Source organism: Triturus cristatus, chromosome 3_2, assembly GCF_964204655.1.
Source record: "Triturus cristatus chromosome 3_2, aTriCri1.1, whole genome shotgun sequence".
NCBI classification, from domain to species: Eukaryota; Metazoa; Chordata; class Amphibia; order Caudata; family Salamandridae; genus Triturus; species Triturus cristatus.
The window spans coordinates 580,185,391-580,197,402 of NC_140584.1; positions in this window are offsets into that span (position 1 = coordinate 580,185,391).

Below are 12,012 nucleotides of genomic sequence, written 5' to 3' on the forward strand. Positions count from 1 at the left end.
AGGCTTTCGGCCAGGGGGTAAACCAGGAAGCCTGTTGAAAACACACCTCGGACAGGGCTGCCAGCTTGTTTGTAGGCTGTCTGCATAATTGTAGGCCTGGCGCTATGGGTATGAGTGGCACACTTTATGCATTGGAGCTGCTGCTCCAAGGCAGGGTTGTTATTTGGTTATCAAAAGATATCACGTCATGGAGTGCAGTGTTTTCGGTGTGGCAGATCATGCTTACTCAGCGGAGGCGGATGGAAACGTCCTGTGTTCAAGTTAGCCTACATTTTTCACGGACAGCTCCAGCTGGTTATAATCACATGAACGCTGAGTGTCAAGGGAATATAATCTATGCCCCTTTCCCTAGGTATCTGGCAAAAACATGCAAACTTGATAGGCACTCTGAAATGATACTCTTTAAGTGCTTTAGGGAAACTTATCGTGAGAGGAGAGGAAGTGGCATACCGGCCAGAAGTGCTGACTTTTGAGCAGGAATTCCCGGTATACGTCGTGGTTTTGTTTACCATGCAACACCTATTAACTTGGCAGACAGTGGCTACAGGTCCCTAGCCATGCCAGTTTCAGAACTCATTTCTGAGGTCTTTCCGGATATTTACATGTTCTTTCATCCTCAGTAATTCAGCGAGTTTTCAGTCTCATCGGATTGTGCTTTGGATGTGCCTAGCTCCTGTACTTAACGGTGCCAGGCTGTTCAGACTGACTGTGTATATTTGTGATATGGTGCTCCATCTGAGCTACGTCAGTTTCATACCATACCAGGCAGGGGCACCAACTGCCTTTTTAAACTGTTGTTAATCTTTACGATGTGGCATACCAGCCAGAGCTGCAGTGTTTGGCGAGTTTTGGCACTGGCTCACAAACCTGTGATTCTGGGCTAATCCCTTAATCTCCCTGGGTCTACGTAAATTGACTGTGTCCTTGTGTAATGTTACTGGTCCTCATGTTAAAGCGCTCTATACCTGCTGGTCGGGTTCGCGCGATACATAACTGCAACAACTTGCCTGGGGTCCTCCACAGGCCATAGGGTGGGTGAATTCCATTATTCCAGCCAGTCTGAATAGGAAAGAAGCAGTTAGTTGGTCTATAAGGCAGTATTTGGCCCAGCAGAACAGCGCACACAGGTTGGACTGTGTTGCGTCCAGGAGAGAGTATAGAGCGGGAACATTGGCTGTCGTAACGTGTCGGCAAATGCACCACAGCACTCTGCAATGCAGGAAGGTCTAGGAGACAGCCGTGACCTGAAGAGCCAAACATCATTGAGCTTGAATAAGTCGTATTAGATTGCTTTCACCGCTCGCAAGGCAACAAGGGCCATGTTTTGGGCCAACGCGGTCAGGGATTGGGGGTGCGGTCTGGAGAGATGTGCAGGGAGGGAAGGGCCCTGCAGTTCAGTCAGTCACGCTGCACGTGACTTAATTGTCTCACTGGCGCTTGTGACAGTCTGCCAAGAGTTGGCGCTGTCTGTTTATTTTGGAGATGACCCGACAGGCATGGACTAATTCGATTGTAATTAAAATCACTATTGCCTGCTGCCCAAGCCCTTTGTATAGATTGGAGGGCTTGGAATAGGCGGAATTATCAAGCTTGCACGAGTGTCAGGGTTAGTAGTTGTGGTGTAACTATGATCGGCAGCACAGCAGGAGCAAGGTGTGGTGCAAAAGGAAGTGGCCGCCTGGCGTGAGTCCTGGCATATAGTGGCACAATTGTCAGGTGTTCCGTAGAACTGCCTTGCTGTGTGTAGTGCGGGCGTATGCTGATTCCAGTTTTGCACAATATTGGGCGTCTCTATGTATGTGTCGCCGTGAACAGCTCTAGGTCAGAACTTGTGTTTTACTCAGTTGACATTGCGGTGCGTCTGCCTTGGTGGTAACCGGACAGGGTGCCCTGGGTGTGGCAAAACAGTATATCAGTTTGGGGTTGATTATTGGTGCATTAAACCAATTTGTACTGCCAGGGCGCCATAAAGTGGGCAGACCACTTGGGGGCAGTGTCTCTCACTTTGGCTGAACAGGAATGAATAATGTCTTCATTCACTAATACCGATAATGGGCATTGCTCAATCCTTCTCAGCAAGATAGACCAAAGCAGGTCGACATGTCCTTTGACGTTGATGAGCGATAATATATATATATATATATTTTTTATGTTGATGAGCGATTAATTCAATGCTTCTTGCATAGAACTATTCTCGCCAATTTTAATTCTGTAGTTTTGATGGTGCCTTTGTCTCAAATCCATCAATATTTCATTGACGATCTGGTGACTCGCTGTCCGCCGGTCCTTGTTGAAGACTGTCGCATGGCGCCCGAGTTAAATCATGGACCATGTAGGTTTCAATTGTTTCAATATCAGTTCGGTCTCGGCAATCGACCCAATCGATGTCTCGGGAGACCACTTAGTTGGTCATTGTTTCCCTGCCTCCCCCCCACTAGCAGTCGTGCATGTCAGGGGGGGCAAGGTGGGGCACTCCAGAGAGGTTCACCTTCTGTTTAGTTTTGTTGGTTTCGAAGTAGGCAGGAACTGTACTTCTCCCCTCAGGGGGCTTTAAACCTTAGCGGGTTCTTCTTGGATGTGGCACGGCTGTATTCGGCTGTCTGTTGGTTTGCATTATATCGATGTGGGGTTCTAACTTAGTATTATGCCCGGGTGGCAAGGATGGAATTCGCACGTTCTTTCACCTTTACTAGAGTCGCCTGTTTGCCCCCTGGGTGTATGTCTGGATTGTGATATCAGGGGGGTTACTGGTTTGTGGCCGATTTTCGAGGAAGTGGCCCCATTGGCTAGTTCCTGCATGATGCAGAGGTTTCCTGGCGGTTCTTAATTGGCACTAATGCTTTAGACCTCTATTCCGTCCCACGTGTCCACGCAGTGCCCTCACTAATGGGACGATATTGATAAGTTGGATACATGGCATCTAGTATTGGGACAATCGCCGAACCTCCCATGCGCCTTACAAATCCAGGTTCAGCATCATAGGATTAGTGGAGAAATCCCGGCAGATGGTATTTTGTTGACCACAAAGGCAGAACAGGGTGATATGTAGCCTATGTCAGTGAATTGGATGACATCTGCATAGCAACAGGTGGATAGCCCATTGGTTGCTTGAGGCACATTGAATAATGGTGCAGGATAATTATTGTTTTACTCTAGGAAACGGGGATCTTATGCCCAGGTTCCGGCTTTCTTTGCCTTCGGTTACCAGCGCAGTGGTGAGTAAGTACAATTTTGCACTTACTCTGGGCAACTACAACGGAAGGAGAGGTGCTGCGAAGGCAAAGCCTTGGCCCCTGAGGGACTATGTTTAATTGTAGTTGTGTGGGAGTGGGACTCGCAAGCTCGTCTCGTCTCGTCTTGCTATGTCTGGTCGATGCAGCTAAAATGTGCCCTCTGCAAACAAGGGCAGGTTACAGGTCACTTCAGTTAAGACATATTCTCCCGCGCTTTAGCGAGGGCAGCAGGCGGGTTGTGGTAGTTGTCATCTAACAAGTGTGCTGCGGTGCAAAATGTTTGGTAAACACTGCGTTAGAGCAAAATGGCGACAGGGTATTCAGACCATGTGGCCTTCCCAATATTCAGGAAAGGGCAGGTATTTGCATATAATGTTCCCCTCTGGTTCCCACAGACTTGTCTGCCCCCTGGGTTATCCTTCTATGGGCTAGAACCAGAGACTGGAAGGGGCACCTGCTGCGACCTGTGTCCAAAATACGTTGTAAGTCAGTGCTGGGGTAGATGTACCTTGAAGAGCATGATTACTTCCTGGGTTGTCCCAGTGAAAATTGTGTATTTAAGGTTTGCATGACCAATGCGGTTTGTGGTATCTCCTAGCGGACCCACTGAAGTTGTACTGAAGCTAAGCAGGGAACTGGAAATATGGGTTTCAGTCACTGTGGCAGGTTTAAAGCATCCAGGGTCGTAAATGGACAGTAGGTACTGTGCATCTGTGATCCGATGGCAGTTAGGCAAGCGGGTTGCGCTGCGTAAGTTGTAATTGCACGAAAGGGTGAGGTGTCTCCTACAGGGGGCACACGACATAAAGTTTCAAACCAGCTTTGATACCATTAAGGTGTTCTCCAGGGTTTAGCAATCAAAGGGGTTTGTGCAATCGTCTGGTCAACGGGGGCGAAGGAAGGGCACCCCAGAACCAAGGGTAGGTGACATGTTGCAGCATTTAAGCACAAATGCCCCGCCCGGTTAGCTATATTAGCCCCACTGGGTGGGGATGCTGTCAGCCATCATGGTGTGCTGCGGTCCCAAGAAATGGGGGAACAAGGTGTCAACCACAAAAGGCTACTATGTAAAGAGAACATTTGGCACGTCCAGTGTTCAACAAAAAATTTAATTTTAACGGAGCAGGTATTTTCCACCGCCGGGGCTGCACAGGGTGCGAGGTGTGAACCCCCCCCCCACCCCACCCACCATCTGGGAGTATTCTAGGAGGGGGGTAAAGTAGGACTTAGTCTATCATTAATGTTAGACACCATATTATAGACAGTGGGAACTGTTGCCCATAAGGAATAAGGGATACATGGCAAGGGCAGGAGGGCACCCTTGCTCATTCTCACATACTTCTAGTTATGAACATTCCTGGGCGTCATGATTCAGACAGCAAAGGTACTTTCAAAGGTTAAGTATAATCCTTCTCGCCCTAATAGCCAAAGTAGGCAGGCGGGTTGGGGGAGCGGTCACCTAGCAAGTGGGCTGCTGGCCCATAGATGGAGCACGCAGAGGTTCAGGCACACACGGTGCTAGAAGGACGGCCGCTAGGTGAGATCAGCAAATAGATGGGGCAATGTGAGCCATGGCATCTGCAATCGTCCTGCCCAGAGTTGGCACGGGGTTAGGCCATGTGATGCAGTGGAACTTTCCCGCATGAGGGTGAATAGTTTGTGGCACAAGTTCACAGGCCAAAAGGGCCTTTGGTTTCATCAGCCGCTAGATGATCCAGGCTAATGTCAGGGGCTATTATGATATAGATGGGGTCCATCTATCACCAATAGGGATGGTTCACTTTCATCTAGAGTTGCAGGAGGCTCTAGACAGGAGAAGTTGCGGGTAAGACTATAGATGTTGTGGTGGGGGTCTCTGGTGGCGACGGTGGCCGCCTCCAGAGCTGTGGGGGAGTTACAGGGTGATCTGGAAGCAGACGGGTACAGAAGGGTACCTCTGCCATAGGGGGTGCCAGAGCCAAATCCTAGGAGCCTTATGGGAGGTTCCTGGAAAACCGTGTCTGCGCCCCGTTAGTCCTTTGGGCGGTTGTGGGCCTGAACAACCAGGGGTTTGCATTGCTACGCTCCACCTTGAAAGGGGCGTGAGTAATAAGGTCACGTGATCCGGGAAGAGGATCACCAGTAAGGGCAGCACAGGTGGGGTTCTCCCCAGTGCTGCCTGGCTCATCAGGCGGGCAGACGGCCCAGTTGGTTGCCTGCCCTTGGATCACCCGTAAGATCACCCACCTATTACATAACGGTGTATGTAATAAACCTGCAGCAACTTTACCCAAACAAGAAATGTGTTGTGTGTTTATTTATTTGCATGCATGTTATGTTGGAGGGGTGGGAAGGGATGCCAATGGTGATACTATTAGCAGCTGGGTTACAGGAAACAGGCTGTCCATGAAGGCATTACTGGATGTGGGGAGCAGGACACAGGAATCTCTGGACAAATGCCACAATCAGTGGAGAGCAGAGTCTCCCTCTGACAAGCTTGAAGCCAAATACAGTATCTAATCAGGGTGCGGCATTTGATTAGTGCAGCGTCCAAGATGGCTGCCAAATCACACGCAAGTGCATCCTCTTGTGATGTCTCACACGTGATCTCGGCATCATAACAGGAAGTGCCAGGAAGGATGAGAAACAAAAAGGTATGGCACCCTCATGCCTAGTGGAATAAAAATCAGGTAGCGGTGGGGACCTAGGAGGTCACTAAAAGGGGTACCACTCTACCGCAGAGCAGCTCGCTCATGACCTGCACATCACATATGTGCAGGTCGCACAACGCCTAACAGTCCACATGTATTTTATTTCATGAAACCTCACACATTACCTTTGTAGGCAAGGATTTGGGAGTTGATTACTCCATATGACTAATCCTAGGATGTAGAAGATTTGCACTTTAATAATTCTTGATAGAATCTCTGTGGAAGGTCTGACAGGCTTACTTGTCTGTCAGGATCTTGCAATAAAAAACATTTTAAATGGATAATATATAATATAGCTGTATGTGTGTGTGTGTGTGTCTGTGTGTGTGTGCGTGTGTGTGTGCATGTGCTTGTACTGGCTTTAGAACACTTTAATTCTGCTAACTAGTAGTAAAGTGCCTGTGCTCTCCCTTTAAACATGGTTGCTCTCCTTTTAAACATAGTTGAATTGGTGTATTCATACCTGGTATTTTTATCTTGCCTATAAGTCCCTAGAATGTGGTGTACAAAGTTTACCAGGGCCTAGAAGTTGGGTCCTGCTAGTGCACTGTGGCACCTGTTGTTCCATCCACTACAGTGGCAAAGCAAACATAGCTTCAGGCCAACCTTGTGTAGTTAGACATCTGCAATGGTAATCTTTCAGAGAGACTGCTCAAAATAACCCTTTTTGACAGATAAACACCTCACATTTAAATATTAGTAGGTAACCCCAGTGTAACTCTTGTAGGTAGGGTGCATGGTATTTAAAAGTGGGACATGTAGAAAATCAATACAACAGGGTCCTAAAAGCTATTTTCAGTGTGACAGGTCTGAATACAGATTAAAATAATAATACTCTATCTTTGGAATAGAACAATCTAAAAAAAATAATGAAACTACTAATTGTATTAGTTATAAAAAATCCAATTCAATGTTGAAGTTTGATTTTTAATAAATATTTTTAGAAAGTTACCTTTTTCCTTCCTGAAGTTCTTAAAGCTAATTTGAGCTGTTTGCAGTCCAGCAGTAGCGCAGCCAGCGATTAGCCTTGAAAAGGTGGGGAAAAGTTGTGCAATACCTCCCAGGAGCAAATAATAGGCTCCCCTGAATGGGCTGAGATGACTCCTCTGAACTCCATAGAATATTCATAAGGGGTGGCGGGCATTCTTTTAACACTATAGTGTCAAATCCTGCTTTGCAGGACTGTTGATCCACATGCAACACTTGGGGCACACTTGAAATGGAGGAACAGGATGCCAAGACAGTTCTTGTGGATCTTCTGTCTGGTTGTTGAAGAACCCTGCTTTAGTCCTTCCAGACTTCTGTCTCTGGGTTTGTTGTGGGTGCAGTGCCTGCCTCAACCTGGGTTTTAGTTTTACTGCGGAGTACACTAGTATTACAATAGAATACTCCCCACAAACCCCTATGTGCCAAGTTTAGTGTGGCCAAATACTTTTCACCATGTTGAATTTTCCCAAACACATTGCGATTTACGCTTGTAAACAGTAAAGCAAACAGGAACTACCGCAAAGGTAGGTAGGTCAGGGTCTGGGTGCTTTTACCCCATAGGTTTGGGAGTGTCCAGTTGTCAAAAACCCACCCACTAGCTCTTGTCAGGCAAAGTTGTGGCATCATTAGGCACCCACTTCAGAGCACTTTCTGGACTTGCAGAAGATCAGACTCACTGGACACCCTGTGAGCCTCTAAGTGCCTCTACCGGAGTCCTGGAGGGACTTTATTAGTGTACTCCAGTGGTTGATTCAGAGGTAAAAGACTATGGGCCTGATTTACACTTTGGCAGATGGGATACTCCATCACAAATGGGACGGATATCTCGCCCACCACATTAAAAGTGTGTTATATCCTATGGCATCACTCATTAGATAGAAAAAAAATGTACCTGAACTGACGTCCTCCGCTTCGGTCCTCTTCTGAACCTGATGCTGCAGTCACAGGCACCAATCCTGGTGCTGCTCTCATGCTGTGAGAGCAGCGCCCTGATTGGACAGAGCAGCCTCACTCTGTGATCCTCAGCGCCCTGGAGGCCTGCACTAACTCTAACCCAGCTGTCTGAAGAGAGCTGGGTTAGAGGTTATAAAATGCGTATGTCTGGCTGGCCGTCGCAAGATGGCCGGCCAAAGGCACACGCGCAGTTTGAACTGTGCACAAACAGCCCACCTCCTCCCTGCTGCTGTCATTGAGAAGCTCAGTTCAGGGCGGGAGGCTGAAAAATACAAGCATTGGTAAGGCATCAGTTTCGCCTATGCAATGAATAAAGAGGATGTGGTGCAGCGGCAAGAGCTGCTGACTGGCGAACTGAAGATCCTGGTTCGAGTCTTGGTGGTGCCACGCAACATCCTGTTATTCTATGCAAATCACTTAATCTCTCCAGGTGATACATTGTTATATGAATATGCTGCAAGAGTAAAATGCAAAACTTTATGAAAATATAGTTCCACCAAAGCGGATGTTAATAGTATTTCGTTGGCTGGAAATTGATAAGAGAAGCAGACTAGGAGCAAGCATTGGTAAATGCAGGAAAATATGCTACAGCCAATAGAAATGAAGGAAAGGTAAGTGGCACACACAGGAACCAATGAGAAGCCAAGAAAGAGAGGGATGTAAGTCCCTTTTAAGTTTATATTAAAAACAACAGATTTCGCAGGCGAAACCTTAAAATGTTAAAGTATTACCATTTTATACTTCATCTTTGGGGTAACTTAAGTGGGGGCGCCGCTCCTGCATACAAATGAGCAGTGCCACGCTTGTCTTCACAGAACAAACATAACATAACATAACATACAAGTGGGCACTGTATGCTGAACTGAATTGTATCTTTTTAGCTCTGTATATGGCTTTTCTTTATTCTGAGTAACACGTTGTTAACGCTGTTGTCCACTTTTTTAGATGCACATTGGATGATATGTGCAAGTTGTAGGGTTATGATACGCTTTGTGAGAGTGGTCTCCAACCTTTTCTGTAACAAGAGCTACTTATGTTCAATGAAAATCATCACGAGCTACTAATATCAGCGACGTAGTTGTGGCCACCCCATCCAAGATTGTCAGCAGTGATCATATCATTGCATTAGGAAGGGTTACCAGCAGTAGTAACCTCCACATGGGTAACGCATAACAGCCATAGCTGCACCCCCGTGGTACCAAGGTAATAAGGGGAGTAATACATGTCTTGGCAAGGAAGAGCAGCATCCTGTGATTCTGGGCAAATCACTTAATCTCCACGTGCCTAACAAAAATGAATGTGTTCTAATGTAACGCAACTGGTGCTATGTAAAGCACTATATAAAACTCCGAACAAAAAAAAATACATCTCTCCAACTCAAATAATAACTTTAAACAGATTATGAATTTCCAAACATTTTTTCCAAGCAACAGCTTGAGTTCAGAGTTCTGAACATACACACATTTTCAGCTTGAATATACGGCTTTTTATTTTGGCATACAAATAATAATTCAAACTAAGTAAAAACTTCTATTCAGTAGGCTGCACACAGAAGAGCTACTCTCAAGAATCTTTCCTAATATGTGTCATCACATTTACCCACAGAGAATGGATAAAAACCCTTAATACATCAGCCCCCAGTTTCTAGTGAGTCAGTATTGATAGGCAAATTGCCAATTACCTGAGGCTTTAAATTTTAAATGCAAGGTATAGTGACAAGTATATGTGAAAAGAGCGCTATCACCAAGCATCTGGGATAGTGGTTAAAACATGACACCAGAGTTTTGGAAAACATGAAACGCAGTGTCACTTGGAATGCCCTGAAAAAAGGTTCTTTCCAAGTTCAACAAAGATTAGAGTGATATTGTTTGTATTTGCAATGATTCAGCTACATATATGAAAACGTTGTGTGATGACCTGTCAAAATTGATACCTGAGCTGAAGTGCTTCCCTGTAAGAGATCTTTGCCACTTGTTAGGTGGTATGCTGAAAGCATCTTTACAATCTTCAGAGTTAATGAGGAATGCTATTGACTTTTTAGTCCATTCTGGTGCACTGTTTTTTTTATGCACAAGAACTAAAATGCAAATATTTATCATTTTGTGCTTTGTGTGGCATCAAAGGAAGAGTCATCCCAACTGTGTCCCTTAGCTGATGGTTCTCAGTCCGAAGGGCTATGAATGCTATATTATCGATGTGGCAAACGTTTACAGAATGTTTGCTGAGTGATGATGCCAAAGGCAAGAAATATGAGGATCTTTGGTCACATATAGATAGTGATGTGAAAAAAAGTACACTCTACTGCATTTTTAGATTTTTACAGGAAAACTTAACTGCTGTAGTGGACATAATAAGAAAACTAGAGTCTGAAAACACCCTTGTCTGCCAAGTGTTCAGCATAATTGGTGTAGATGTGTAACATATCCTTGAGAGTAGACTGGGCGACACCTTTAGTGACTTTGGCACTGCAACACGTTCCATTTTATGTTTAAAACGTTTTTATTGAAACAAAACAAACCATGGGGGAGGGGGATAGGAGGTTAGGATACATAGAATACAATCAAAGAAAAAGGGTGCAACTCCAGAGGGTTGGCAATGGATAGCTCAATGGGCCAGGGGAAAAACACAGTAAATGCAAGGCTAAAAATGCAATCTGTGGAATCCCCGCATGCATATCCGACACCCCAAATCTAAGCAATGAAAGCCCGCAGCAACGCAACAAAGCACAATCCCCCCCTCCCCATCCCCCATCCCCCCAGTAACGAAAAAACAACACCCCACCCCCCCCGTCCTATGGTCCCGCACCAGATTAATCCTCACCAAGAAGCCCCGCACCCCCCCCACCCCCCGGAGGGCCCCCGTCTCACATATGAACTAGTCCGCTGGGGTCACCGGCGGCGTCAACCTGAGAAGCCTAAGATACCTCGGGCAGGTGAGCTCCCGGAATTCAGTGGATAGCAGCGCTAGAAAGGGTTGCCACAGCTCTTCAAATTGGTCTATCTCCCCCGCAACCGTAAGCGACAGCTTCTCCATCCCCAGCACATGCCAAAGCCTATGCAACCAACCCGTGATGGAGGGGACGGTGGCGGTGCGCCAGTGGATAAGAATGTTCTGAACCGCAGACCCCAGCGCAATCGCGATCTGCCTACCCCTGCGGGACTTCAGTGGGTACATTAGGTCATTGGGGAGGCCCAGCAGGACATACGCCGGGAGGCGCGGCAGCTCTATCCCAAAGTGCTTATCCACCTCGTCCAAAACTTCCTTCCAGTAGGCGGTCAGCACTGGGCAATCCCAAAGAATGTGTGAGAGGGTACCTTCCTGCCCGCAGCCCCGCCAACACCCCTTGTCAGTGTGTTTATGCATTTCGTACAGTCTCTCCGGGGTGTAGTACCAATATGTGGACACCTTAGTAAAGGTCTCCGTAATGCCCGTGTGGTATGCAGAGTGCCGCGCCCGATACGCAATTTTGTCCCATTCCTTGTGGCTGAGTGTCCTACCCAATTCCCTGTGCCAGCGCTCCCTCCCCGGGTTGTAATAGTGAGACGGCGGGGGTTGTAGGTACTTGTACAGATCGGTAATTAGCTTGGCGTCGGAGGTCCGAGTAGCCAGCCACCTCTCATACGGTGTAATTTGACGGGCGGCGGTGGCACGCACCTGGGGCTGGAGGGCCCAATGCCGAACCTGCATGTAGCGCAGTCTGTCCAGCTCCGTCAGGCCGAACTCCTGGCGGAGTTGCTGAAAAGGAACCGCTCCCTCCGGGCCATAGATCTGGAAAAGTGCCCTGCAGCCTGCCTGCACCCAATGGGAGAAAACCCCCGGCTCCATCCCTGGGGAGAAGTCCGGGTTGCCCACTATGGGCGTGAGCGGCGAAGGAAAGGTGGTGAGGCCCCGAGCCTCACAGACTGCGTCCCACACCCGCAGGGGGACCCGTGTGACAAAGGAAGCGTAAAGATTAGGGGGGCGATGCGCGCGGCGCAAGAATGGAACCTCTTGTAAGGTGCGGCCCGCCACTGCCTGGTCTTGAAAGAGCCAGTGTTTGTCGGACTCCCACCTGCTCCATTCCACCAGATATCGCAGCTGCGCCGCCTGAAAGTACTTACGGAGGTCCGGAATACCGAGACCCCCCGCCTCCGGAGCAAGCGTGGAGA